Below are 16,394 nucleotides of genomic sequence, written 5' to 3' on the forward strand. Positions count from 1 at the left end.
TTTCAAAATAGTGTGTGTGTCCACTGACGTTTAAAATAGGGTGTTTCTGATAAATAACATCATGACATACTTAGCTTAATTTATTTAAATACCCTGTTTTAAATATGAAGAGTATTTGAGTGTTAAAGAGCATTATTTCCTTTCCTTACAGTTAAAGTATTTTTGTTTTATTAACAAATTGTAACCATTCTAATGTATTTAAAGTTAGTAATCTCAAGAAAACTTAATGCAATTTAAACATAGTCTGGCATTCTCTTTTTAAGAAGTTAAATATGATTCCTGTGAACCAATCTGTGATATAATTGGTGAGAAAGCATAGCCTACACATGCCCACATCTTAAATTTCAAATAGAATAAAATCCCTAATTGTTACTCTCTTCTGTGAAGACAGTTGCTCTCAACAGGATTCTTTAATTAGAAAGAGAAATGGTTCTAGAAAAAGCTCTAACTGATTTTAAAATATTTTTTGGAGGAAAAATGGGTTGAAATTACTGGCAGTAAATACATTTGTGTCTGCATGTCAAATGCATATACAGAATAAATTCTTTGGCTAAGATCTATATACATATAAATGGAACTAAAATGGAGAAATTTAAGACTACAGCAGAAGTATTATCTATGGATTTTCTAGCACAGCATTAATTCCCTTTTTCTGTTAATGAGACTTCAAATTCTTTGGAACACTGTCCCCTCCAATATAGACACTTGGACCTTGAATTAAACTATTGATCCCTTATGGCCATGATGTGAGCTTGTGATTCAACTTGGGCAGCTTCAGTTCTTTCACTTGGGTATGTGAATTTTGAACAGAATTTGCCAAATTCTTTTGGCATGAAAAGAATTGAAGGTGATAGAACTCATATGCAAACACCCCATTAACTATTGTTTTGTTCCTGCTCACATCCCTGGATTTTCCTTGGTTCGTATTCTTTCTGAGACCTAACTATTGGGTTTCCTTTCTGAGACCCTACACTGCCTTGCATACTTTCAATAAATTCTTTTTTGGGTCTAGCTAGCCAGAATCAACTTTTGTTACTTATAAGCAAAAATCTCTGGCCAATGAAAGCTCACAAAAATGATAAAATATTATATGTTAAGAAAAAAAAAATGTTTCTGTATGGAAATAAAACTAAATAAATTAGAACTGGCACATAAAATGTGCCATAGACCTTAAGTTGGAAAGAGAAACAGGAAGTTGATTAATGAATAAATCTTGACACCCTATCAAGAAAAACAAATTGACAGTTTTTATTGCTCAGCTGTTGCTATTAGAAGTTACATTAGTTCAGCGATAAAGAAAAAAGTGAAATAGGGATACAGGTGTAGATGAAGCCAAGTTTGGATATTCTTTCACATTGATCCCAGAGATTTTCCTAGAAAAATTCCACTGATCCATTTTGCTGTCCCCTCAGCAGGGGGAACATGTTTTCCATGTGTTCTAAGCTCTTTTGCATTCTTTAATGCATTTTTAAATGAATTTGGACAGAGCTGAAATTGGACAGAGCTTTTGGTTACTAGGTTTTTTATATCTAGTAGAGTGACTCTTGCAGAATTTTATTCTATTAGTACATGTTGACGTCATTCCTGTTAATAAGTACACACACACACATATACACATTTAGTGACAATTTGATCACCAAGAGTACTCTGAATGATTAGGTAACTGTTGTTGAGACATAATTTCAGAAGAATTGAGGGCCTCACAAAGCATATTTTGCACCATTTTACCATTAGAAAAATACTATTTTATTACAAGTCTTTCCTAAAAGCAACTGTACCACTTTATTCATAATCTCATATGTAGCACTGGTACTATACCATCCACATAATTTTTTAGTTACATAAACTTCATATACTTAAGGATAGCATGGTTGAACTATAGAAGCTCTAATACTCTTCAATGCCAATCTATTTAAATTATTTATGACAAAATTTATGTTTAAATCCCAAGGCCTTTATACAATTACAGAAGAAATTCAGCACAGTAGTCAAAACATCCTATGAAGCTTTGACATGCCTAAAAATAAATGCACACAAAAATTTAGTGAACTATGAAGATTAAAATTCAGTACCAGAGGGGGGAAAATTACTAGTCACAAACATCATTCTGAATAATATCCTGGTGACCAAAACAAAGAGGAGAACACGATCATTTTTATTATTTAGACTCTCAACCCCTGTGAGCTACCCCTGTGAGAGCACTGCCAAAACAGGTCTAAAGGGCCAGTTGGTGCTCCTCTCACATTTACTGGTTCCATGAAGAAATGCAGACCCTAGTCACCAGATTGCCCAATTTTTTAGAGACTTATAATTTCAGACTTTATGTGACATGTCCCAAATTTGAAGCTCGGAAATTAACCTATAATTAGCAGTTTAAAGTAAAAAATTAGCTCTGGGATCAGACTGCTGGAACTCATGCCTTGACGTCATCATTTCCTATTGTTTTTCCGTGGACAGGACAATCATTCTCTCTAGGCCTCATATGGAAGAACAATAATATCAGCTTTATAGAGGTTTTTCAAGGATTTCGGTGAGATAATAGAGTATCTGATATAAGAATTCAATACATATTAGCTATTTTTACTATTTAAAACAATGTGTAGTAAAACAGAATATATCTGTAGTGATAGATGCAGGTCACTAGTTTAGATCTGTGCTTTATAATTGTTCCTATTGTCCAGAAGGGGAAATACCCATTTTTCAGAGAAAGCTTTCTTATGGTATTTGTCTCTAAAACAATGTTCTGCAGAACTTCATAGAGATAGTGTAACGTATAGAGCAGGTATAACCCAGACAGAGTTCAGTGATATGACACACCCTCACTCTCTTCCCCAGCACCTACTTCCCAGCAAAGTTTGATCTTAACCAAAAATCAAGTGATATCTTGAACCTTGCATTTGAATTGAACTAGAATTCACTATACAATAATCAGCAATAAGAACTTGATGTCATATATATCAACCCATTTCTAATATAGACTTTTCTCTAAACAAGATTCACTGTCCATCAAGTCACATGAGAATTCTCACAATGTACATATATCTTATTACCAAATCTAAACTGGCTTGATCTGAGATTAAACTTTCTGGAATATTTGAAGATAAAAAGTAACGATGCTTGCGTAGTTTGCTTCAAAAACATTTCTTTTAATTCCTTATTTATCAACAAAGGATTGTCTAACATCACAGAACCACATGAGAGAAAGAGCACCCATCTCACTTTTTATGAAACTTCAGCTTCCCACAGAAAAATCTCTTAAGAAATAGTTACTATATTTTCTTCTCCTTGTCTCCCCAAAGACAAATCAGGATACCATCTCACAAGCTCTGGTTCTATGGAGGAATTTTTTATTCAAAATTTTGGTCTTGATACATACAGATTTTATAGATTGTTTCATTCCAACCCACATAGGAAGATCTCTGTTCTGAAAACCTTGCCTATGTGATGCTTATCAAAACTGTTGCTGCTTTGCCATGACATGATTTATTTCCAAATTTCTCTTCTGATAGTTCACAGAGTGCTTCGTGTCAAACATAAAGGATACTAATTACCTCTTCAACTTGTCCAGTCTCCAAAACACATGAATCACATGTCCATTGGCATTACGTAACACCAAACAACAGAATCTAGCCTGAGGACATAACCTTCTATCATCTGTGCCTAGCCTCAATTAAAAATTTAGTTGCCCATGTGTACAGGTTAAAGCATATAGGCAAACATGTTCAGGAACACAAAGGTTAGAAATATGCTGTGCCTTTCCTTGCCTGCCTCATATTTCACTGTACCATAACTCCACGCAACCTCTTTGAAACCTATAATTAACACTTTGAAATACTAATTCACTGCACCCTTTCTGCCTGCAGTTGAAAACATAAGGACATGCATTGTCAGTCCACAGAAAATACACAGGCAAGATTGCACAAGCTGCCTCAGTTTATGGTTATGATTAATTGAAATAATATACAGCACACCTACAATTTCTTTTAAATATATAAAGTAATGTTAATAAAATGTTAATAATTTGCTTTTTAGTTTCATGAAAACAGTGACCAAAGACTATCATTCTGTTGAAAACTGTCCATATTGATGTACTTAGGAAAATCAATGAGACCAAGTCTTATCTATCAATACAATCACCTATTCTGTCATTGGTATTTTAATTCTAACACAGTCTCCAGGTGTCCAAGGAAATAATTACTCTTTGTAAAAAAAATCATGTTATAGCTTAATAGAATACAGTTCTCTGTACACATTAAAGAGCTGCCAGTTGAGTGCATTATTTTGCAAAAATTATCTATTATAATGCAAATTATGAAATAAAAACACTCTCTAGAATTTGTCTATAAAGCAGCTCATTGAGAAAATTTTTCATAATACAATGGGATAATTCCTGCCACTTAAGTTGCTTTATACCTGAAAGCACAAATTAGAGGATAAAATTAAAGACATTTCTCAATGAGATGAATTATAAATGATATTTTATGTTAATTTTATCTAAATTGTCAACTAAAATGTCTAAGATTGAAGTACATTTTAGGGAATTTCATATTATTGCTTTGCTTATTTTAAATAATGGAGTTATCTGCAAATATTAGAAAGAAAGAAAACTATAACTTATTTCATATGAGAGTATTTTCAGTTATATTTTGGTTTAGCCACAACTGTTTATCTCTAAATTTGAATAATCTTAAAAATAATACTAAAGATTTGTACAATATCTTCTTTTAAAAGATTGTGTTTGACATTGTTAACAGTTATTGTCAATTGTTGTACTTAACTATGTTTCAAAATGACAGTTGGCTGATATACCTGGCTGATAACTTGAAAGCTCTGTAGTTATTAAAAATGTCAAAATGTTATTAATTTTCCTATATAATTAATTCAGCCTTTTTTCAATTCATGTGAGGTCAACTGTACCAAAATTAAATAACAATTTAGAAGAATTGCATAAAAAGATAGGTCTACATAATATATTCATTAATTTTTACCTTGAAAACAATAACATAAAGTTTTTTTCCCCAAATTGCTTTAGAAAGTTCACAAGTTTTACCATATAAGAATATTAAAAAACCAATAATTTGAAAGTTGGCACTAGTAGAGACCCCATTTTCTGATCAGAATATATTAAAAATAAAAATAGTAATAAAACTAGATAAAGTAGCCAAAACTATTTCATCTGAAAATTTCAAAACTACTTACTCTATTATTTAATTTTTAAAAACTGCAGCCTACTAATATTTTGCACACTGCATATCAGAATCTATTGATGAGAAACCATCTAATTCTCAGGGAAAAAAAATCCTTAGTACTCAAAATAATGAGAAAAACTGAAAATAATTGAATTAAACATCCAACATATAAAGTTAGAAAAAGAACAAGATAATAAAGCTACAGGTGAGAGAACAAAGTATTTGAAAATGACAAAAAATAAATTGATGAATAGGGAAACATAAATATTATAGAGCTAATAAGCCAAATATGGAGAAGAAAGTTGCAACCCACTCCGATTATTCTTGCCTGGGAAATCCCATGGACCGAGGAGCCTGGAAAGCTTCAGTCAATGTGGTCCAAAGACAGGGATATTACTGAGCAACTAACCACAACACACAAGCCAAATAAAAGTCAGTAAGGTGAAGAGAAAAAAAGAAAAAAACACAACAGATAACCTTTTGAGTACTCTAATCAAGAAAAAAGGAATACTTTTCTCTTAGAAAAGTATTTCACATCTATTCTTCTATCCTCAACTTATCACCCATATTCAGTCTTAATTGATTGCCTTACTCTCTACAGGACTAAGAATATTGAAGCAACCAGCAGAGAAATTTTCACAGGCTCTCTAGCATCTCTACTGACCTACTTTAACTTTTCATTTACTATCACAGAAAAAACAAACAAACCCTGTGTATTCATCTATGTAAAATGCTATATATTCTCCCATTCCCACAACTTTCTTAAAGATGTAACTCCAGGAAGGCCCCCCCATCTTCATACATTACAGATTTTTGGAGGTTATTTCCATCAGTATCAACAATATAAAAAATCCTGTTATTCTATCTGTGAGAAAAGAAAATATTTATTTCTTTTGATTCCACTTTACCTATCAACTACCACCTGTTTGTACCTTCCTATTTCAAGCAAAGTTTCTTGAAACATATCTTTGTACTTGAAATCTCTAATTCTATTCATTTCTCTGAGTTTCAGAGAAACTGCCTTTTGCCCACGCTACTTCACCAAAAATTCACATGAAAATTATTAATACAATATGCTAGATAATGTAAAATTCTGGACATACCAAAGTTTAACTAGATACAGGCTTTGCTTCTGAGAAATTTCTAGTGTAAAACAGTTGTTACTTTCCCTGGGATTATAAATAATTAAGGTAAAAAATAGATACCATTAACTAACGCAAATTTTCTTAAAAAGCACAGTGAAATTGTTATACACTCAAATGGTACTCTTTAATGATAGTAAAAAAAGTCAACAATCTCTGTAGCTCCAGACCTCCTGGACCTGCTAACTCTGACTGAAACAACCACCATTTCCATTGACTAACATCACTGCCACCACTGCTACAAAGCTCAGCTAAATTCAGTTTTTGTCTTCAGAAGTCTTGCTTTGGATGCTAATCCGGTGGACTGGTGCTGGCTGCTGTCCTCTCTTTCATTCCCCTTTCTATTTTTCTTCTTTGAATTCAGCACTTAAAAGAAAACTATCTCTGGTCTGTCTGGGAGAACTAAGCCTGGAACTGGAACTTTCCAGTGTCTCTTTGCATTTCTCCACATGACAATGTGAAATACTTGAATTTGGAGGCTCAGTCCTTTTTGATGATCTTTCTTGGCTTTGGATGTGAACCTTAGTAACTATTAAAAAGTGAAAAATCTGAAGCACAGAGAGGTTGGCTAGATTGATGTAACTAGAAATTTAAACTTCAAATTTCATAGGCAATGCTTGTTTTGTATATCATGGTCTAGAGTCTATAGTCCTCAGTGTCTCAGGTTTGCTACAGGGCTTTATTTTGCTAATATCTTAACAGGAAAAACCTTAAACTTTCCTTTGGGGATAAGTTTGAAATAGTTACCAAAATTTGTATATCATATATGAATATATCAATGTAGACTGATGGTCAGTGTGAGAGTTCAGAAATTAGACTTTGTTAGAAACGGAACCCTGACTTACACTACCTTTGCAACCTGAAGAAGGTGAATGAAACCTCCATGCCAATTTCCTCACCTGTAAAAGAGGAATAATAATAGTACTTTTGGTCCATAGAGTAGTGGTTCCTATTGAGTGTTATGTATGCAAAGTCCTTAGAACTGTCTCTGGAACATAAGTTTTTAAACAATGGCTATCATTTCTGTTTCTGATTCTACTCACCACTCTGAAGAGTTGGTGGCCAAATGGTACATGAAGAGCAGTTATAAAAGATTTCAGACAACATGATAAATAATGAAAATCAATTATTAAAACCTATGTCATAACATGATATGATGAATATATATGAAATTTTACCATATAAAAAGTCAAAAGAACTGTTGAATATGTAAGGACTGAGAAAATATACCACCATTCAAATATCTTTCATAGAAAATTTACTTAAGATTACATTCCATCTAGCCAAGAAATGAAATCAAAGGTAAAATTATAAAAATATATAAATGATGTATTCAGGAATGATACAAATATTCAAATATATTAAACATAAGTGGCATTTATCTGAAAGATATGGGAATACCAGACCACCTGACCTGCCTCAAGAAACCTGTATGTAGGTCAGAAAGCAACAGTTAGAACTGGACACACAACAACAGACTGGCTCCAAACAGGAAAAAGAGTACGTCAAGGCTGTATATTGTCACCCTGCTTATTTAACTTATATACAGAGCACATCATGAGAAACGCTGGGCTGGAGGAAGCACAAGCTGGAATCAAGATTGCCGGGAGAAATATCAATAACCTCGGATATGCAGATGACACCACCCTTATGACAGAAAGTGAAAAATAACTAAAGAGGCTCTTGATGAAAGTGAGAGAGGAGAGTGAAAAAGTTGGCTTAAAGCTCAACATTCAGAAAACTAAGATCATGGCATCTGGTCCCATCACTTCATGGGAAATAGATAGGGAAACAGTGGCCGACTTTATTTTCTGGGCTCCAAGATGACTGCAGATGGTGACTGCAGCCATGAAATTAAAAGATGCTTACTCCTTGGAAGGAAAGTTGTGACCAACCTAGACAGCATATTAAAAAGGAGAGACATTACTTTGCCAACAAAGGTCCGTCTAGTCAAGGCTATGGTTTTTCCAGTAGTCATGTATGGATGTGAGAGTTGGACTATAAACAAAGCTGAGCACCGAAGAATTGATGCTTTTGAACTGTGGTGTTGGAGAAGACTCTTGAGAGTCCCTTGGACTGCAAGGAGATCCCACCAGTCTATCCTAAAGGAAACCAGTCCTGGGTGTTCATTGGAAGGACTGATGTTGAAGCTGAAACTCCAATACTTTGGCCACCTCATGCGAAGAGTTGACTCATTGGAAAAGACTCTGATGCTGGGAAGGATTGAGGGCAGGAGGGGAAGGGGACGACAGAGGATGAGATGGCTGGATGGCATCACCAACTCGATAGACATGGGTTTGGGTGAACTCAGGGAATTGGTGATGGACAGAGAGGCCTGGCGTGCTGTGATTCATGAGGTCGCAAAGAGTCGGAAACTACTGAGCAACTGAACTGAACTGAAAACACTTAATTGCAGCCTTGAATGCAATTATACACAATATGTGTTGTTTTTCAGTCCCAAAATTCTGTCCAATCTTTGCGACCCATTGGGCTACAGCACACCAGATGCCTCTGTGCTCCACCATCTCTCGGAGTTTGCTCAGATTCACGTCCATTGAGTTGGTGATGCTATCTAACCATCTCATCCTCTGCTGACCCCTTCTCCTTGTACCTTCAATTTTTCACAGCATCAGGGTCTTTTCCAATAAGTTGGTTCTTCACATCACGTGGCCAGAGTATTGGATATTTAGCGTCAGCAACCAATGAATATTCAGGGTTGATTTCCTTTAGGATTGACTACTTTGATCTCCAAGGGACTCTCAAGAGTCTTCTCCAGCACCACAATTCAAAAGCATATATTCTTCGGCGCTCAGCCTTTTTAATGGTAGAACTCTCAAATAGGTACATGACTACTAGAAAATCCATAACTTTGATGATACAGACCTTTTTCAGCAAACTGATTCTCTGCTTTTTAATATGTTGTCTAGATTGGTCATAGCTTTCCTTAAAGGGAGCAAGCATCTTTTAATTTCATAGCTGCAGTCACCATCTAGAGTGACTTTGGAGCCCAAGAAAAGAAAATCTGTCCTTGCTTCCACTTTTCCCCCCTTCGGTTTGCCGTGAAGTGCTGCACAGTTGGGGGCACTGAATGCAGCAGTGCATGTACAGGACCTTTTGAAGGAGGTCACCATTATCTTCATTACCTCCACCACAGTTTGGCCTCAGGTCAAATAACAAAGAGGGACACAGCCCCACCCATCAACAGAAAATTGTATTAAAGATTTACTGAGCATGGCCCCAGCCATCAGAACCAGACCCAGTTTCCCCCTCAGTCTCTCCCATCAGGAAGCTTCCATAAGCCTCTTATCATCCATCAGAGGGCAGACAGAATGAAAACCACAATCACAGAAAACTAACCAATGTGATCACATGGACCATAGCCTTGTATAACTCACAGAAACTATGAGCCATGCCATGTAGGGCCACCCAAGACAGACGGGTCATGGTGGAGAGTTCTGATAAAATGTGGTCCACTGGAGAAGGGAATAGCAAACCACTTCAGTATTCTTGCCTTGAGAACCCCATGAACGGTATGAAAAGGCAAAAAGATAGGACACTGAAAGATGAACTCGCAGGTTGGTAGGTGCCCAATATGCTACTGGAGATCAGTGGAGAAATAACTCCAAAGAATGAAGAGACGAAACCAAAGCAAAAAAAAACACCCAGTTGTGGATGTGACTGGTGATGACAGTAAAGTCTAATGCTGTAAAAAACAGTATTACATAGGAACCTGGAATGTTAGGTCCATGAATCAAGGCAAATTGGAAGTGGTCAAACAGGAGATGGCAAGAGTGAACGTCGACATTCTAGGAGTCAGCAAACTAAAATGGACTGGAATGGGTGAATTTAACTCAGATGACCATTATATCTACTACTGTGGGCAAGAATCCCTTGGAAGAAATGGAGTAGCCATCATAGTCAACAAGAGTCTGAAATGCAGTACATGGATGCAATCTCAAAAACGAAAGAATGAGCTCTGTTTGTTTCCAAGGCAAACCATTCAGTATCATAGTGATCCAAGTGAATGCCTCGACCAGTAATGCTGAAGAAGCTGAAGTTGAACGGTTCTGTGAAGACCTACAAGACCTTCTAGAGCTAACACCCAAAAAAGATGTCCTTTTCATTATAGGGGACTGGAATGCGAAAGTATGAAGTCAGAATATACCTGGAGTAACAGGCAAAGTTGGCCTTGGAGTACAAAATGAAGCAAGGCAAAGGCTAATAGAGTTTTGCCAAGAGAACGCACTGGTCATAGCAAACAAACTCTTTCAACAACACAAGAGAAGACTCTACACGTGCACATCACTAGATGGTCAATACCGAACTCAGATTGAATATATTATTTGCAGTCAAAGTAGGAGAAGCTCTATACAGTCAGCAAAAACAAGACCAGGAGCAGACTGTGGCTCAGATCACGAACTTATTGCCAAATTCAGACTGAAATTTTAGAAAGTAGGGAAAACCACTAAACCATTCAGATATGACCTAAATCAAACCCATTATAATTAAGCAGTGGAAGTGACAAATAGATTCAAGGGATTAGATCTCACAGAGTCCCTGAAGATCTATGGATGGAGGTTCCTGACACTGTAGAGGAGGCAGGGATCAAGACATTCCCAAGAAAAAGAAATGCAAAAAGGCAAAATGGTTGTCTGAGGAGGCATTAAAAATAGCTGTGAAAAGAAGAGAAGCGAAAGGCAAAGGGGAAAAGAAAAGATACACCCATTTAAATGCAGAGTTCCAAAGAATAGCAGATAGTCACGACCCAGATAGTCACAATGGTGTGATCACTTACATAGAGCCAGACATCCTGGAATGTAAAGTCAAATGGGCATTAGGAAGCATCACTATGAACAAAGCAAGTGGATGTGATGGAATTCTAGTTGAGCTATTTCAACTCCTAAAAGATGATGCTGTGAAAGTGCTGCACTCAATATGCCAGCAAATTTGGCCACAGGACTGGAAACGGTCAGTTTTCATTCCAGTGCCTAAGAAAGGCATTGCCAAAGAATGCTCAAACCAGCACACAATTGCACTGATCTCACACGCTAGTAAAGTAATGCTCAAAATTCTCCCAGCCAGGCTACAACAATACGCGAACCGTGAACTTCCATATGTTCAAGCTGGTTTTAAAAAAGGCAGAGGAACCAGAGATCGAACTGCCATCATCCGCTGGATCATCGAAAAAGCACGAGAGTTCCAGAAAAACATCTATTTCTGCTTTATTGACTATGCCAAAGCCTTTGACTGTGTGTGTCACAATAAACTGTGGAAAATTCTGAAAGAGATGGGAATACCAGACCACCCGACCTGCCCTCTGAGAAATCTGTATGCAGGTTTGGAAGCAACAATTAGAACTGGACATGGAACAACAGACTGATTCCAAATAGGAAAAGGAGTATGTCAAGGCTGTATATTGTCACCCTGCTTATTTAACTTATATGCACTGTACATGTTGAGAAACACTGGGCTGGATGAAGCACAAGCTGGAATCAAGATTGCTGGGAGAAATATCAATAACCTCAGATATACAGATGACACCACCCTTATGGAAAAAAGTGAAGAGGAACTAAAGAGCCTCTTGATAAAAGTGAAAGAGGAGAGTGAAAAGTTGGCTTAAAGCCCAACATTCAGAAAACTAGGATCATGGCATATGGTCCCATCATTTCATGGGAAATAGATGGGGAAAGAGTGGAAACAATGGCAGACTTTATTTTCTTGGGTTTCAAAATCACTGGAGATGGTGACTGCAGCCATGAAATAAAAAGACACTTACTCCTTGGAAGAAAAAGAATGACCAATCTAGACAGCTTATTACAAAACAGAGACATTACTTTGTCAACAAAGTTCCGCCTAGTCAAGGCTATGGTTTTTCCAGTAGTCATGTATGGATGTGACAGTTGGACTATAAAGAAAGCTGAGCGCCGAAGAACTAATGCTTTTGAACTGTGGTGTTGGAGGAGACTCTTGAGAGTCCCTTGTACTGCAAGGAGATCCAACTAGTCCATCCTAAAGGAATTCATTCCTGAACGTTCACTTGAAGGACTGATGTTGAAGCTGGAACTCCAGTGCTTTGGCCACCTGATGCGGAGAGATGACTCATTTGAAAAGACCCTGATATTGGGAAAGATTGAGGGCAGGAGGAGAAGGGGACGACAGAGGATCAGAGGTTGGATGGCATCACCGACTCAATGGACATGAGTTTGAATAAACTCGGGGAACTGGTGATGGACAGGAAGGCCTGGTGTGCTGCAGTCCATGGGGTCGCAAAAAGTTGGACACGACTGAGCGACTGAACTTAATTGAACTGAAAGAACAGCAAGGAGAGATGAGAAAGCCTTCTTCAGTGATCAATCCAAAGAAATAGAGGAAAACAGTAGAATGGAAAGACCACTCACCTAGAGCCAGACATCCTGGAATATGAAGTCAAGTGGGCCTTAGGAAGCATTACTATGGACAAAGCTATTGGAGGTGATGGAATTCTAGTTGAGCTATTTCTAATCCTAAAAGATGATGCTGTGAAATGCTGCACTCAATATGCCAGCAAATTTGGAAAACAGCAGTGGCCACAGGACTGGAAAAGGTCAGTTTTCATTCCAATCCCAAAGAAAGGCAATGCCAAAGAATGCTCAAACTGCTGCATAATTGTACTCGTCTCACACGCTAGCAAAGTAATGCTCAAAATTCTCCCAGTCAGGCGTCAACAGTATGTGAACCGTGAACTTCCAGATGTTCAAGCTGGATTTAGAAAAGACAGAGGAACCCGAAATCAAATTGAGAACATCCGTTGGATCATAGAAAACGGGAGAGTTCCAAAAAAACATCTACTTCTGTTTTATTGATTATGCCAAAGCCTTTTACTGTGTGGATTACAACAAACATGGAAAATTCTTCAAGAGATGGGGATACCAGACCACCTGACTTGCTTCCTGAAAAATGTGTATGCAGATCAAGAAGCAACAGTTAGAATTTGACATGGAACAACAGACTGGTTCCAAATCGGAAGAGTCCGTCAAGGCTGTGTATTGTCACCCTGCTTATTTAACTTATATGCAGAGTACATCATGAGAATTTCAGGCTGGATGAAGCACAAGCTGGAATCAAGATTGCTGGGAGAAGTATCAATAACCTCAGATATGCAGATGACACCACCCTTATGGCAGAAAGTGAAGAAGAACTAAAGAGCCCCTGATGAAAATGAAAGAGGAGAGTTAAAAAGTTTGCTTAAAACTCAACATTCAGAAAACTAAGATCACGACATCTGGTCCCATCACATCATGGCCAATATATGGGGAAAGAATGGAAACAGTGACAGACTTTATTTTTTTGGGCTCCAAAATAACAGGATGGTGACTGCAGACATGAAATTAAAAGATGCTTGCTCCTGGAAGAAAAGTTATGACCAACCTAGATAGCATATTAAACAGCAGAGACATTACTTTGCCAACAAATATCCATCTAGTCAAAGCTGTTGTTATTCCAGTAGACGTGTATGGATGTGAGAGTTGGAGTATAAGGAAAGCTGAGCACTAAAGAATTGATGCTTTTGAAATGTGGTGCTGGAGAAGACTCTTGAGAGCCCCTTGGACTGCAAGGAGATCCAGCCAGTCCCTCTGAAAGGGAATCAGTTCTGAATATTCATTGGAAGGACTGATGGTGAAGCTGAAACTCCAATACTTTGGCCACTTGATGCCAAGAACTGACTCATTTGAAAAGACCCTGATGCTGGGAAAGATTGAAGTCAGGTGAAGGGGATGACAGAGGATGAGATGGTTGGATGGCATCACTGACTCAATGGAGATGAGTTTGAGTAAACTCTGGGAGTTGGTGATGGACAGCGAAGCCTGCTGTGCTGCAGTCCATGGGGTTGCATATAATCGGACATGATTGAGCAAATGAACTGAACAGAACTAGTGGGACCAGATGCCATGATCTTAGTTTTTTGAACTTTGGGTTTCAAGCCAGCTCTTTCACTCTCTTCTTTTACCCTAATCAAGAGGCTTGTTAGTTCCACTTCACTTTCTTCCATAAGGGTGGTATCATCTGAATATCCGGAGATTTCCCTGGTAGCTCAGATGGTAAAGTATCCTCCTACAATGTGGGAGACCTGGGTTTAATCCCTGGGTCGGGAAGATCTCCTGGAGAAGGAAATGGCAACCCACTGCAGTAATCTTGCCTGTAAAATCCCTTGGACAGAGGAACCTGGTAGGCTATAGTCCATGGGGTTGCAAAGAATTGGACACGACTGAGCGATTTCACTTTCCTTTCCTATCTGCATATCTGATGTTATTGTTGTTGCTCCCGGGAATCTTGATTCCAGCTTGTGCTTTTCCAGCCCAGCATTTCACATGATGTGCTCTGTATATAAGTTAAATAAGCAGGGTGACAGGATACAGTCTTGATGTACTCCTTTCTCAATTTTTAATCAGTCCATTGTTCTATGGTTCTAACTCTTGCTTCTTGACCCACATACAGGTTTCTCAGAAGACAAGTAAAGTGGTACTCCTATCTCTTTAAGAAGTTTCCACAGTTTGTTCTGATCCACACAGTCAAAAATTTTAGGATAGTCAATGAAGCAGAAAATGATGTTTTTCTGAAACTCCCTTGCTTTCTCTGTGGTTCCATGAATATTGGCCATTTCCCATGAATACTGGTTACTCTATCTCTTTGAAACCCAGCTTGAACATCCGGAATTTCTCGGTTCACATACTACTGCAGCCTACCTTTATGGATTTTGAGCATAACTTTGCTAGCATATGAAATGAGCAAAATTTTATGGTAGTTGGAACATTCTTTGACATTGACTTTCTTTGGAATTGGAATGAAAACAAACTTTTCCTGTCCTGTGGCCATTGCTGAGTTTTCCTACTTTGTTGATGTGTTGAGTGCAGCACTTTCACAGCATCATCTTTTAGAATTTGAAATAGCTCAGCTGAAATCCCATCACTTCCACTAGCTTCACTAGCTTTGTTCATAATAATGCTTCCTAAGGCCCACTTGACTTCACACTCCAGGATGTCTGGCTCTAGATGTGTGACCACGGCATCATGATTATCCAGGTCATTAAGACCTTTTTTGTATAGTTCTTCTGTGTATTCTTGCCACCTCTTCTTAATCTCTTCTGCTTCTGTTAGGTTTTTACCATTTCTGTACTTTATCATGCCCATCCTTGCATGAAATAATCCCTTGATGAATCTCCAGTTTTCTTGCAGAGATCTCTTGAAGAGTCATTCCTATTCTGTTGTTTTCTTCTATTTCTTTGCAGTATCCATTTAAGAAGGCCTTCTTATCTCTCCTTGTCATTCTCTGGAACTCTGCATTCGGTTGCGTATATCTTTCCCTTTCTCCTTTGCCTTTCACTGCTCTTCTTTCCTCAGCTATTTCTAAAGCCTCCTCAGACAACCACTTTGCCTTCTTGTGTTTCTTTTTCTTTGGTTTGGTTTTAGTCATTACCTCCTGTACAGTTTTACAAACCTCCATGCATAGTTCTTCACCTCTGTCTACCAGGTCCAGTCCCTTGAATCTATTTATCACCTGCACTGTATAATCATAAGGGATTTTATTTAGGCCATACATGAATGGCCTATTGGTTTTCCCTGCTTTCTTCAATTTAAGTCTGAATTTCACAACAAGGAGCTCATGGTCTGAGACACATAGTCAACTCCAGGTCTTGTTTTTACTGATTGTATAGTACTTCTCCATCTTTGACTGCAAGGAACATAATCAGTCTAATTTCGGTATTGACTATCCAGTGATGTCCATGTGTGGAATCTCTTGGATTGTTGGAAAATGCACTCAGCATGACCAGCATGTTTTCCTGACAAAACTCTGTCAGTTTTTGCCCTGCTTCGTTTTGTACTCCAGTGCCAAACTTGACTGTTATTCTGGGTATCTCTTCACTTCCAAGTTTTACATTCCAATCCCCTATTATGAAAAGGATATCTGTTTTAGATATTAATTCTAGAAGGTGTCATTGGTATTCATAGAACTGGGCAACTTCAGCTTCTTTGGCATTAGTGGTTGGGGCAGAGACTTGGATTACTGTAATATTGAATGGTTTGCC

General features: G+C 37.6%; 1 protein-coding gene and 1 long non-coding RNA gene across 2 annotated transcripts in view; one reads left to right on the forward strand and one right to left on the reverse strand.

The window, feature by feature from the left end:
- Positions 1 to 16,394, reverse strand: part of PPFIA2 (PPFI scaffold protein A2) — a 509,952-nt gene that overhangs the window by 428,285 nt on the left and 65,273 nt on the right. The window lies entirely within an intron of this gene.
- LOC145546829 (uncharacterized) overlaps positions 1 to 16,394 on the forward strand; it is a 41,307-nt gene that overhangs the window by 23,234 nt on the left and 1,679 nt on the right. The gene's annotated exons all lie outside the window — the stretch shown is intronic.

Source organism: Giraffa tippelskirchi, chromosome 4, assembly GCF_054371585.1.
Source record: "Giraffa tippelskirchi isolate mGirTip1 chromosome 4, T2T-mGirTip1v1.2.pri, whole genome shotgun sequence".
Lineage (NCBI taxonomy): Eukaryota > Metazoa > Chordata > Mammalia > Artiodactyla > Giraffidae > Giraffa > Giraffa tippelskirchi.